At 44.5% G+C, this 14,129-nt stretch overlaps 1 protein-coding gene across 1 annotated transcript in view; it reads right to left on the bottom strand.

Annotated features, from left to right (window-relative positions):
* The window catches only part of LOC145399806 (uncharacterized), a 256,576-nt gene that overhangs the window by 91,003 nt on the left and 151,444 nt on the right, over positions 1–14,129 (bottom strand). The window lies entirely within an intron of this gene.

Raw genomic sequence — 14,129 nt, 5'->3', positions numbered from 1 at the left:
AGGGAGTTTCCAAACACTGCCCTCTCTCATTAGGGCCACTCCAACATCCACTGCCTTACCTTGTATCTCTTTTATAACCCCATCTATAAACAGATTGAACAACCATGGAGACATGACACATCCCTGTTTAAACCCAACCTTCAAATAGAAAAACTCACTCAGTTCACTATCCACATGCACTGCAGCCTTACCACCCTCATACATACTCTTCACAGCATTCAACAACTTCCCATCTACTCCATATATTCTTAATACTTTCCACAATCCTTGTCTATCCACCCTGTCATATGCTTTCTCCAAATCCATGAAAGCCACATACAACTTCTTTCCCTTCTCTAGAAACTTTTCCACTAAAGATCTAAGAATGAATATCTGATCTACAAAACCTCTTCCCTTCCTAAAGCCTCCCTGTTCTTCTCCAACTAATTCCTCTGTTATTTCCCTAACTCTGTCAATAAGTATCCTACCATATACTTTTCTATTACACTAAGAAGACAAACGCCCCTATGATTACCACACACTTCGTTTTCCCCTTTCCATTTGTACAAGGGAATAATTATACCTGACTTCCAATCCTCCAGGACTCTACCTTCCTCCCAGGCCAATCTGCACATCTTCCACATCCATTCTACTACTATCTCTCCCGCATGTTTCAGCATTTCACCACACACTCCATCAATTCCTGGGGCTTTCCCCATTTTGACTTTCTTCAGTGCTTCCACAATTTCCATCGTACTGATTCCTTCCTGTCTTCTCACCTCCCTCCTTCTCCCAGCCATTCCCCTGCCACTTATACTTGCATTACTTTCATTCACTATGTTCAACAATTCATTAAAGTATTCTATCCATCTGCTCACTTTTTCTCCCTTCTCAACTAGTAGTCTACCATTTTTATCTTTCACTCCCCTGCTAACTTCAATGCCACCCTGTCTGACTCTCTTTACCTCTTTCCAGAACATTTTCTTTCATTCCCTCCACTTTACACTCAAATTCCTTCCAAATTCGTCATCCACTCTCTTCTTACTCGCTATTACTAATCATTTCACCTCTCTCTTCCTTTCAACATATAGCTCTCTCTTCTGTCTCTCAACTTCTTCCACGCCCCTATTTCTCATCCATTCATTGTATGCTTTCTTCTTTTGTGCCACAGCCTGTCTCACCTCTTCATTCCACCATGCTGTTCCTTGCACCCCCTTTCGTCTTCTCTTCACCCCAAACACCACCTCACATGCTACACATATTTCCTCTGTGAATCTCTTGCACACACCTTCCATGTCCCCCATCTGCTCCAATTCATATTCACCCAATCGTTCCTCCACTTCTCTCTTATATTCTGCCTTTTTCTCATTCTCTTGTAAAAATATCTTTATAAATCTACACATATGAATATCAAGAATGAGATTTAACTTTCTAGTTAGTTTTACATAAGATAGGGAGATCTAAAGATAAGGCTCTTTGACCTTCTTGGGGACAAAATTAAGAGGAACAGAGAAAACCAAAGGTATAGTCCCCCTTCCTCTTGTGTTGTGAGACATTTCTAGCTACCTGCAACATATGTGCTACATGGTGATGTCATTGTATCCCTGCACCAATAAAGATAATAGGATCTCCAACAACCCACATGTGTCTCTTTAACACTGTTTTCGACTTGCAGGGAATATGCACAAAGGATGCAATTTCTGGAAATCATTATGGTAATACTTCAGTTTGATCCTCTACAAATTTCCCAAAACTCTAAATCCCTTTCTAACTATAATGGAAGAAAACATAAGGCCTTGTTCACTGCATCTATATGTCTCATTATTATTCTGAGTTATACCACATGGCCTCGCACATAAAGCAGGTCAGTACACTTAAATGGTGAAAAGCACTGCAGTCCTTTGGTAGGTCCTCCTGAGGAAGTGGGAGAGAATGCTTCCTCAGTATCCCTGCTTGTCATAAGAGGTAACTAAAAGGGGCTTTTTTGTCTCCAATCGTTCTATCTTTACTGTCCTCTTCTTCTCTTCTGTCCAACCATTTATATTTTTGTGTTTCTTCTGGCCTTCATTTGACTTCTGCTTGTATTAGGTTAGATATTTAGTATCAATGGCATGTACTGTTTAAGGATCTCCCACTGACATTGACCCTTCCTCCCTCCCTGGATCACAAGCCTTTCAACCAACTGAACAATCAAGCCACTTCATCGCCAAGCCTCTACCAACTGACCAATCAAGCCACTCCGTCACCAAGCCACATTCTAAGATGAATTTATACACTGTATAAGTTCAGGCCACAATGCAGTTGCTTCAAAGTGAAATGCATTTTTATATCATCATCATCATCATGATCTCCTTTCCCACCCTAAGGCTGGGTGAGGAGTAGCAATGTCCAGACAGCCCAAATTTGCCCAATCCAATGGGCCACGCTTCCATTCACTCATCATTCAAGCCCCCGGAATCCTGGCTCTATCGGATACGCCAAAAACATTCACCACGTTCTGTAGCTTCACATAAACGTATCCGATTGAGTCAATCTGGACACTACCACATTAAAAAGGGGTGCCAAATTCCTGATCATGCACTTCTCCTCACAACATTAATCCAGCCAGCTCAATCTCTTTGTCAGTTCCCTAGCCTCACCAACTTCCAAACCTCTCTTCCTCACACACTCATCCACCATATCTCTCCACCTTCTCCTTGGCCCACCTCACCTCTTCCCTCCTTCAAATTTGCTGAGATATACCTTTTTCGCCACTCTATTGTTATCCATTCTCTCCACATGACCATACCATCTCAGTACACTCTCTTCGATTCTGGTTTCCACCGACTTCCTCTCTCCACATCCTTCACGAATTACATTATTTCATATCCTATCCACCCTCCGTACTCCACATACATTCCTCAGGAGTCCCATCTCCACTGCTCTTACTCTTGACTTTTCATTTTCATGCCACACCATAGTCTCACATGTTAAAGTTAGCATTAACACTCCCTCATGCAAAGCCCGTCACACATACGAGACTCAAGGGCCGACCGCGGCACTACTCAAGGTCGTGTTCTAGTTGGTTCCCACGCATCCCGACTGGCCCGGAATCTGCTCTGCTCATGACTGCCTCAAGACCAGCTGTGACATCTTCAAGAATGCGACAAGATCACGAGGCGACCGCGAGGCAATGGAGCTACGAGCCTTCAAATTTGAAATTTAATGAATTTTTGTCAGCCACGACCATGACACGACTGCCCATGAATGCAAGACGACTTCGTGACGCATTTGTAACATGACACGACTGCCCATGAATGCAAGACGACTTCGTGACGCATTTGTAACATGACACGACTGCCCATGAATGCAAGACGACTTCGTGACGCATTTGGGGAATGCACCCTGACCCCCCACGACCCCTTCACGACCGACTCATGGGGCGGGACATCACACCTGAACCACTAATGACACCCAGTGTGGGGCAGGGCATCACACCTGAACCACCAATGACACCCAGTGTGGGGCAGGGCATCACACCTGAACCACCAATGACACCCAGTGTGGGGCAGGGCATCACACCTGAACCACCAATGACACCCAGTGTGGGGCAGGGCATCACACCTGAACCACCAATGACACCCAGTGTGGGGCAGGGCATCACACCTGAACCACCAATGACACCCAGTGTGGGGCAGGGCATCACACCTAGACCACCAATGACAACCAGAGCATCACCATGGACCTCTCCAGTGTCTAGTCAGTTGATGAGGGACAAACAGCCATAATGTTTTTTTTGTCGGTGACAGCATCGCAACACGCAACGACCGTATCACGTCACATCCAATGGGGTGCTTTCAAAGCCAGTATTCCAGTAGATGTTACCACCATTGGGACAAACACATCCCCATGCTGTTTGAAAAGCTTATTTTCCTTTGTTAAATATCTACACTGTTGTGTGAAACTGTGAATCATGGTAATGTCATATACCATAACATAAATAATACAAATAAAACACGTATATATAATGTAGTGTGAATTGTTTATATTTATCATAAACGGAAATTAAAATATCATTGATGACGTGATGGCAACCCACCATTTCAGTGGTCCTATATTATTTAATTTCTGCTACATTTAATGCAAGTTAGGTTCTTAATAGATGGCTTGTTCAGACTGTAAATTACACTTAGTGGGTATCTTGACTCATTCAGTCTCTATGTGGGCAGAAATTAAATGTTGAGTAAATACTGGGACTCAACATTTTGCTCACTTCCTTCACGCATACGCACAAGACAGTCCAGTGTTTAAGTTTTTTCACGAGAGATTTGTTTTCAAAGCAAACGCATGAGAACTAATGCTTAAAATAATACAATTTAGACTACTTGTGGTCTGGTTAGGTTAGATAAAGTAAGGAACTGTAATTGCTTTGGAAGGTCTGAGGGGGCAACACCATGGCCTTCTCAAACTGTGGCAACACGGGTCTTGTGGTGTGCATGGGTGAAGGGAGTGAGCAACATGTTGAGACCCAGTATTTACTCAATATTAAATTTCTGCCCACACAGAGACTGAATGAGTCAAGATACCCACTAAGCGTAATTTACAGTCTGAACAAACTATGTATTAAGAACCTAACTTGCACTAAATGTAACAGAAACTAAATAATATAGGACCACTGAAATGGCAGGTTGCCATCATATTCCATCACTGATATTTAATTTTTGTTTATGATAAATATAAACAATTCATGCTACATTATATATATGTGTTCTATTTGTATTATTTATATTACGGTACATGACATTACCATGATTCACAGTTTCACACAACAGTGAAGATATTTAACAAAGAAAAATATGCTTTTCAAACAGAGCGGGGACAGTGTTTGTCCCAATGGTGGTGACATCTACAGGAATACTAGGCTTTTCAGAAGCACCCCACTGAGCTAAGACTGCTTCACGACCAAAGTACGACGCTCCCGACTGCAACGCAACTGTGACACGACTTTTGGCAAGTCGTGAGGCGGCCACAATTTTTTAACGTGCGTTAAAAAATTGTGAGGCCCGACGAGTCATACCAGTGGCTCACGAGCACCCTAAAGAGTCCGGGCTTTGTCGGCGAATCAAGGGACGATCGATGAAAAAATGCGTTATGACCTTGAGTCGCGCTGTGGTCGGCCCTCGAGTCTTTTGTGTGTGACAGGGACTTAAGCCTCATGCAGCTGCAACACTCAAGCCTCTGTTTCTTATCAAGGCCTTCATTGCACCAGCTACTTTTCTTCCTCGTGCCACTCTACTTTCAACTTCTTTTGCACATTTTCCTCTCTTTTTCTATCACTGTACCCAGGTATCTGAACTCTCTCACCATTTCCAGTCTCTCTCCATTCACTGTAACATTACATTGGGAGTCACCTTCTCTCTCAGTAACCATCACTTTACTCTTTTCTACATTTACTCTCAAGGCACAACACACAGACATCAGCAAAACTCTGCACTAGCCTACCAAGTTCTTGTCCGGTACTTGCAAGCAGTACTGCATCATCAGCATACAACAAATTTGAGATATTCCATCTATCACCATTCATTACCAAAGCCATCCCTCTCTCCATTACTCGTGTTTTTACTTCTCTCATCATTCCATCCATATATATATATATATTGAACAACCTTGGGGACATCACACAATCTTGTCGCACGCCCACACTGATCGTGAACTATTTACTTAGATGCCCATTAACCCTTACACATGCTTCACTACCATCATAAAAACTCTCGACAGCACCTAGCAGCTTACCATCTACACCGTACATGAGCAACGCTTTCCACGATCCTTCTCTGTCCACTATGTTGTATGCTTTTTCCCGATCCATGAATGCCATAAACACCATATGGTCCTTCTCACAAGCCTTCTCTGCTATCTGTCTCACTGCAAATATTTGATCCACACATCCTCTGCCACCTTGTTCATCACTCACTAGGATTTCTGATATCTCTCTTACTTTCTCTATAATAATTCTTCCATATTCCCTACCACACTCACTAAACTTATGCCACGATAATTCTTGCACTCACTTCGCTCACCTTTATTTTTGTACAGGGGTACAATCACAGCCTTTTTCCACTCTGCAGGCACACTTTCACTCATCCATGCCTTCTTACATATCTCTAACAAGCATTTCATTCCACTTTCTCACTACACTTAAGCATCTCTGTATACAACTCATCAACCCCAGCTGCTTTCCCATTTCTCAGCCGTTTCACAGCACTCTTCACCTGTGTGAGTGTCACATCTCCTGCCACTGCATTCCTTATCTGCACACCCCCAAAACCAATCATGTTTACAGTGGCTCTGCTCTCTCTATTCCCATTCATCAGGCTTTCAAAATATTCTTTCCATCTGGTCCTTACTTCAATTCCATGGGTTAATAATCTACCACCTGCATCCTTCACACCATCACATTTCTTTCTGTTTTCACTTCTACATTTCCGCACCTCTTTCCAGAATAACTTCCTATATTCAGAGTAGTCTGCATTCATTTTTCCTCCTAGATCATCGTTAACCTCCCTTTTCCTCTTCACTAGTCTCTTTACATGCTTCTTGCTCTCAATATATTCAGTTCTTATTTCAACTGAACCCCTATCCTGTAACCACTTTAGCCACTACTTCCACTTTTCCTCCAGTGCTCTCTTAACCTCCTCATCCCACTATGCCGTACCTTTCTTCTTTGTTGTTACTCTTGCCACACCACACACTGCTTTAGCATTCCTAACTAAACAATCCCTATATGCATTCCACAGGCTGTCCAGATCCATTTCATTCCAGTTCACTGATTCTAACTCCTCCTCTACTTTGGTCCTGTTATCATCTGCCATTTCTTTGATCCTCGGCTTCTCAACTTTCACTCTTTCTCCCTGACTGCTCCTCTCTCTCCTGATCCACCTCACTCCTCTCATCTTGATCTTGCATACCACAATTATATAATCTGACAGGCCTCCACATCGTCCTCTCACAGCCCTCGTATCAGCAACCATTCCCATCATCAACCTCTCTACGAGCACGTAATCCATCAGGCTTCTTTCAACATGATCCCTGTTCCCTTTATACGATGTATATTTATGTGCATCTTTGTGTCTGAAATACGAGTTACTGATGCACAGCCTACTCTCCTGACACATATCCTTTAGTTGCTCCCCATTATCATTTTCCCCTGGTACTCCATAACAACCCATTATGTCATCCTCAGGACCAATGCCTACTCTTCCATTCATATCCCCCATTACAATCACCTTGTAGCTCGTAGGCATTTCTCCTACAACTTCATCCAGCTCATCCCAAAACCTATCTTTCTCTCTCTCACTCCTGTCCTCACATGGTGCATATGCTACTATCACTGCCACTTTCACTTTCTCAAACTTGAACTTGACATACATACACCTCGAGCCGACACATTTGTAGTCTCTCATTCCACTCTGCCACACCTCATTCATCAACAAAGCAACTCCTTCCTTGCATCTTCCTCGCCCATTCATGCCCGATCTTACACACTTCACACCCTCCCACTCCTACACTTCACACCCTTTCATCTTCGTTTCACACAATGCCATCATGGCATATCTCGCACTCTTGAATACATTCACCAGTTACACCCTCTTGCTTTCCCCATTCACACCTCTCACATTCCACAAGGCCATGCAAATCTGTCCATTTGGCTGGGGCCCTGGGCAGATATTAGGCTCTCTGAAACGACTGCAGTGATTAAGTGATTTTGGATAAGGGAATCTGAGGGACACTTAACCCTGCCAGAAGCCCCAGTTATATGGTTAACACCCAGTGTAGTAAATGGTTTCCTGGGTGCAGGAAACCATTTGGCTCGTTACTCAGCGTAGAGCTCATATGACATCACTCTACACTGAGTGAGTGGATGATGGGCGCCCCATCCACCACAATTTATATACCACATATATTCATCTTAGAATGCATTTGCACCGGCAGAGATGACAAAACCTAGTTGATAGGAATGAAAGGTTTGTTTTGTTGGACAAAATTACTGTGTTTGCAATTCCTATGTACTTTATTCCATTATCTGCAAAACAGCTGAGTGGCAAGTGAGGGGCGGAGCAATGGTGGTCAGGTGCGGAAGAAAGAGGAGGGTTGCAGCTGTACACACAGCTGATGTGTGAGCACGGGAGCCGTGGTACTTCTACCATACTACATTATGTTCCAAATCATCAGTTCACCAATAAATGGACAAGATTTATTTCTTCAGTTTATTTTTCCATGAATAATATTTAACCCTTCATATGCCAGGTGAAAAAACATAACCCGGAATGCCATGTGGGGTCTTGAAAGACCCCAACTTAATTTTTGGATTTCTGCCATATGCACAAAGTTGCAAATGTTAAATTTTGAACATTGTTGCCCAGGAAACGGAACATGTATCCAATCCATCATGTATCCTTTTTGTGTTTTATTTACTTATTTATTTTTATTTGTGTGTGTGTGTGTGTGTGTGTGTGTGTGTGTGTGTGTGTGTGTGTGTGTGTGTGTGTGTGTGTGTGTGTGTGTGTGTGTGTGTGTGTGTGTGTGCATGCATATTTACCTATTTGTAGTATACAGGAAACGAGCAATGCTCGTGTTGTCCTGTCTCCATATCCACATTTATCTAGTCTACTTTTACACACACAAATGTTTTTCTCCTGCACCACCTTTTCGTCTAGGTCGTTCCAAATATTTATGTATTTACCTAATACTTTGTACCTAATTGTGATATACAGTAATCACTCCAATATCCGACGTAATAGAGCCATAGGTAGGTCCAGTTATTGGTTTTGTCCGGATATTGGGCCCCAGCTTATGGACTTGTACTTATGGACCCTAACTCAGAGAAACACCTATACAACTGGACATGCATAGCACCTATTTAAGACCCAAATCACACCAATAAGGCACATAAATGACTGAAATAAATGCAAAAGAAACATAAAATGAGCATTCAGAAGTATGTTCATACATTAATAAACATTCTGGTACTTATGGACCCTAACCTAGCCTAACTCAGAAAAACACATTCCTTCTGCACATGCATAGCTACTAACACCCTATTCACACCAATAAAGGACATTAAAGAGTGAAATGAGGTAAGTATAGTAGGGAAAAAAGTACAGTATGAAACATTCTGGCTACTTACAGCAAGTCCCTGGCCACCTCGATGAATAACCGCCTCCTCTCGGACTCTGACAGTAAGAACGATTTCCTGAAGCACTTGCAGTACACTGTTCCTGAAGTCTTGCACTGAACTTAGTCAGTAACATACAGAAGTCCGTTCTCTTCACAGTGTTCACTTTTGTCCAAATAATGCTCCATTGTAACTTAGTGTTGCACTTTAACTTTTCCCAATTTTTTAAAATTTTCCAAAGGCAAAACAAACAAGTCTATTTACGTTACATTTTTTTTCTACTGAGTCTTTTCTCTCACAACTTTAAATCCTTAACACAACACACCGTTTTTTTCACTGCACAACACTCAAAATTCCCGTGTGGTCTAGTGGAGAAGTTCTTGCTGTTTATTCACTGTCAGAGTCCGAGAGTATCACTGGCAGGCGACCTAGGGGTGCATCGCTGGGTCGTGTTGATGGTGTACCCACTGCAGAGGACTCTGAAGACAGCCGCAAACTCACGTCGAGCGGTGACTCCACCATGGCTGATGTGCTGGGCTGTGGCTCGGAGCATGAGGGCCTGTCTTGGGCAGGCAACGGAGTGGAGCCAGGGCTGGGCACAGCGGGGGTCACGGGCCTGAAAATACTGTCAATGGTTGATTGACGCAATGACCAACAATTCTGACGATTGATGATGCGTTGCCTGAAAGCACGCACTTCCTCCACGAGTCCCAAGGGCCCCATCTCCCTGTCGCAGTCCGTGTGTTCCAGGTAGTCTAGGACGAACTCTAGATGTTCCCGGAGTGCGCTCAGCTTGGGGATGGCTGGAGTAGTGTCCTGCTGAGAGGAGTCCGCATCATCATCGCCTTCAGCGTTGGAATCTTCAAGTTCGGTACTGACACCAGCAACCGAAGACGCGATCTCGATATCAGACAACGTCTGATACCCAGGATCGCCCTCGTCGTCATCCAACCACTCACGAACATCGTCCACATCTACATCGTTGCCGTGCGTACGTAGCCGTGCATGGAAGTCATCCACGTCAAACCCTAGAAAATCGTACTCCACATCCATTCCGAGAAGCAGACGAGACCAATCATTTTCAAGAGTTTTCACAGGGACTTCCTTCCATGCACTAGCCCAGTTGTACAGCGCAGACTTGATGTTGTAGTGGCGAAGGGTTTCCAAAGTCCGCTTGCGTCGTGTGTCCCGTCCCTCCCTGCGCTCGTCCTCGTCCTCGAGAACAACCATCACCTCGTCCAGGAACTTCCGATGGTATAGGCGCTTTGTTGCCACGATCACTCCTTGGTCCATTGGCTGAATGAGAGCAGTAGTATTAGGTGGCAGAAACATGCACCTAATACGGCCATTTTCAGCAACCAAGTCCTTGTCGCACGGGTGGGCAGGTGCACTGTCGAGTAGAAGGAGAGCCTTTATCTGGTCGCGCGGGATTCCCAGTGTCTTCGTCTGGTAATGGATGACCTCCTTGATGAAGTGACGGTGAAACCAGTCTTTGAAGATCACAGCTGTGAACCATGCCTTCAAAGAATGGTACCAGACGACAGGAAGGACATCCATCACCCCACGAAGGCACCGAGGCTGCTTTGCGCGGCCAACAACAACGGGCTTAAGCCGGTGCATGCTGTTAGCAATGGCACAACACAAAGCAGATATCCGTTCCTTGCAAAGCTTGCGGCCAGGTACACACTTCTCCGTCTCCTCGGCTAGAGTGTTCGTTGGCAGCGAGCGATAGAATAGGCCAGTTTCGTCAGCATTGTAGACTTGACCGAGAGTTAGACCCTCCCTGTCGATCAAGCCTTTCACCTTGTGCCGAAACTCGTCAACTCCATCCTCGTTAGCGTCCAATGCTTCGCCATGTGCTTTACGGTTGGTAAGGCCATGTCGCAACTTGAATGCGAAGAGCCAACCCTCGGATGCCTTGAAGACTAGGGCGTCGTGAAGCCTGGCGAACTTCTCAGCAGCAGCCTTCAGCTCCGTTCCACGTACCATCACACCAGCAGCATGTTGCTGTCGATACCAAATCAACGTGGATCGGTCGATTTCTGCAAACTTGGGGGTAAACATAACCTTCCTTTCCACGTTGCGTTTGCTTCTTGACGAGAAGTCAGCCGTGTACTGCATGAGTTTGTCTCGGGACCTCTTGATATCGAACAAAGTAGACTGGGCCAGGTTGAACTCGCGAAGAATGCGGGAAGAAGACCAACCCGCATCCACTTTCTCCAATATCTCCCTCTTCTTCTCCAGGGTCAACACCACTCTCTTCTTTTTCTCAGGTGGCGGGGCCATCATCACACACACTAAGAGGAGGCCTGAGAGCAGCAGGAGGCCCTGCAGCAGGTAGGGCACCACCACAAAAGCGATCACGTGGGCAGCCATTACAAGGAGCGTACACTTGCGGTGAGAGACAGGTGGGAAGTGGGGAGGATGCAGCGGCGCTCTATAGGACGTCGGAGGAATGACGCGCCAAAACAATGCTCTTCCGCGGCGCGCGCGGCAAGTTCAAATTACAGACGGGAAAAAATCGTTCCCCCCCCCTTTTTTGGGGGGGGAGGGGGAGGGGGGGGGGTCCGGACCATTTTGGGAATGTTGGATCCCAGGACGATTGTGTCCGGGTAGTGGGGATGTTCGGTTATTGGGCGTCCGGATATTAGAGTGATTACTGTACACGAAATGTGCTATGCTCGTGGGTTCCCGTCGCTGTTTCTCAGTAAGTCAAATTTAACTTTAAACTCGTTTAAGTTTTTAGACTGGATGATCTCTTTGTCCAGGCTATTCCATAAGTCTATACTTCTTAGTGCATATTGCTGTTAGTGTGTGTGTGTGTGTGCACGCACTTGTTACAGTCCGAGTGGTGACATCATCGGAAGGGTCTTACGGTATGCAGGCGGAGCCCGCGTACTGGGAAGTGTGAGGCCAGTGAGTTTGGTTGTTTCGCATCCTAATACTGGTAGCAGAGCATAGTTAGAGCATAATGGCGTCATGCTCAACTAAGTGGCCTCCAAAACTTGAAAATGATTCTGACTATGAGAGTTGGAAGAAGGACATCAACATATGGTCCGAACTGATGGACTTACCAAAAAAGAAGCAAGCTCTAGCCATTCACCTTTCATTGTCAGGAAGAGCGAGGGTGGCGTCTTCGGAAATTGACGCTGCTGATCTGAAAGATGATAATGGTGTTCAGACGTTGTTGAACAAACTAGATGTTTTATTTCTCGTGGACAAAGGACGTCGGCAGTTTGCAGCTTTTCATGAATTGTACAACTTCAGAAGACCTGGTGATATGAACATTCGTAAGTTCGGGGCAGAATTCGAGCATGTTTATTTTAAATTTACGAAGCAGGACCTGCAACTACTTAATTCTGTGATGGCTTTTATGCTTCTGGCTTCATGCAAATTTTCAGATAGTGAGCAACAACTAGTGATGTCTGCAATAACTGAGGTAACTTACAAAAATATGAAATCTGCCCTGAATCGTATTTTCGCTGGGGAAATTTGCGGGCAGAACGATGCATCGGTGTCTGCCGATGAGGTGAAGAGTGAACCAGGTTTTTGGAGTGACGAAGTCAGGGATGAGGAAACGTTTTACGTTAGGAATACTCAACGTGGAAGGACAAGGTTTCGGGGTGGTGCAGTACGTGATCGAGGTCGTGGTGATGGCCATTCAACTGTGTCTGCTAGAATTTCCCAATGCTCATCCACCGGCAGGAGGCAGAACTCGCTCAGGCCTGATGGTACGGTGTCGAGGTGTTTAGTATGTGATTCTCGATTTCATTGGGCACGTGACTGTCTGGATGCATACAAAAATAAAGGCAGTCGAGAAGAAAATTATGAAACAGTCCATCTGTCATTATTTATGGGCTATGCAGATGATACAGCTAGTAGAGGTAAATTACAGACGCTAGTAGAAGAATCTAAGGGATGTGCTGTTCTAGACACAGGGTGTTCTACAACTGTATGTGGGGTTGAATGGATCAATTGCTATCTACTTGAGCTCAGTGATTACAAATGTGAAGCTATAATAGAAGAAAAGTCATCCTCAACGTTTACTTTCGCTGATGGTGTCACAGTATCTTCCCTCAAACATGTTACTCTGCCCTGCTACATTGGAAATATGCGTGCAACCATTGTGACTGATGTGGTGAGCTGCAATATTCCCTTGCTGCTGAGCAAACGTTCCATGAAAAAAGCAAAAATGGTGATTAATTTTGAGAGTGATCAGGTCAATATTTGTGGAACTATCGTTAATTTGAAGTCCTCATCTTCAGGCCATTACCTGCTTCCAATTTCTTTGTGACTAGGCCGAGAGTTTTGTGAAACGATCTAACTGGCATCTCTTGGAGGTGATGTAGACAAAATGGCTTCGAAGCTTCACAGGCAATTTGGACACCCAACATCAGCTAAACTAATCAGACTTATTACAGATGCTGGAATTAAAAGTTCAGAACTGGAGCAAGCTATCAAGGATGTATCTGATGCATGTACAGTCTGTCATAGGCACAAGAGAGCTAAGCCTAGACCCGTAGTCAGTTTGCCCATGGCATCTAAGTTTAACGAAGCCATAGCTATGGATTTGAAAGCTTGGGGAAGGCATTATTTCTTAGTCCTTGTTGATTTGGCGACCAAGTACTGCACCGCGATAGTAATTGCGGACAAATGTGCAACCACCATTATCAAAGGAGTATTTCGGAGCTGGATTGTTCTGTTTGGCGCACCTGGAAAAATTCTCACAGATAATGGGTGTGAATTCAACAATGCTGAAATACGAGCATTGGGAGAGGCCTTTAACCCTTTAACCGCAGGTATTGTTTTGCCCCGACTGTCCTCTCCCACGGGGGTTTCAGCCAAAATGTAAACAAACTTTAAACCTTTATAACTCTGCACTGAATTAATCTAGAGCAAAAAATAAGGTACCATTAGAAAGTACTAACCTTCGGCTTTGCAATGATGTAGGTTTCATGATTTCGTTGACTATCACTGGATGGGCAGTGCCGTTAGA

Source organism: Coenobita brevimanus, chromosome 50 (assembly GCF_032717465.1).
Source record: "Coenobita brevimanus isolate Jiangsu-jjx chromosome 50, ASM3271746v2, whole genome shotgun sequence".
Taxonomy (NCBI): Eukaryota; Metazoa; Arthropoda; class Malacostraca; order Decapoda; family Coenobitidae; genus Coenobita; species Coenobita brevimanus.
This window is presented reverse-complemented; position numbering and strand designations above follow the sequence as displayed.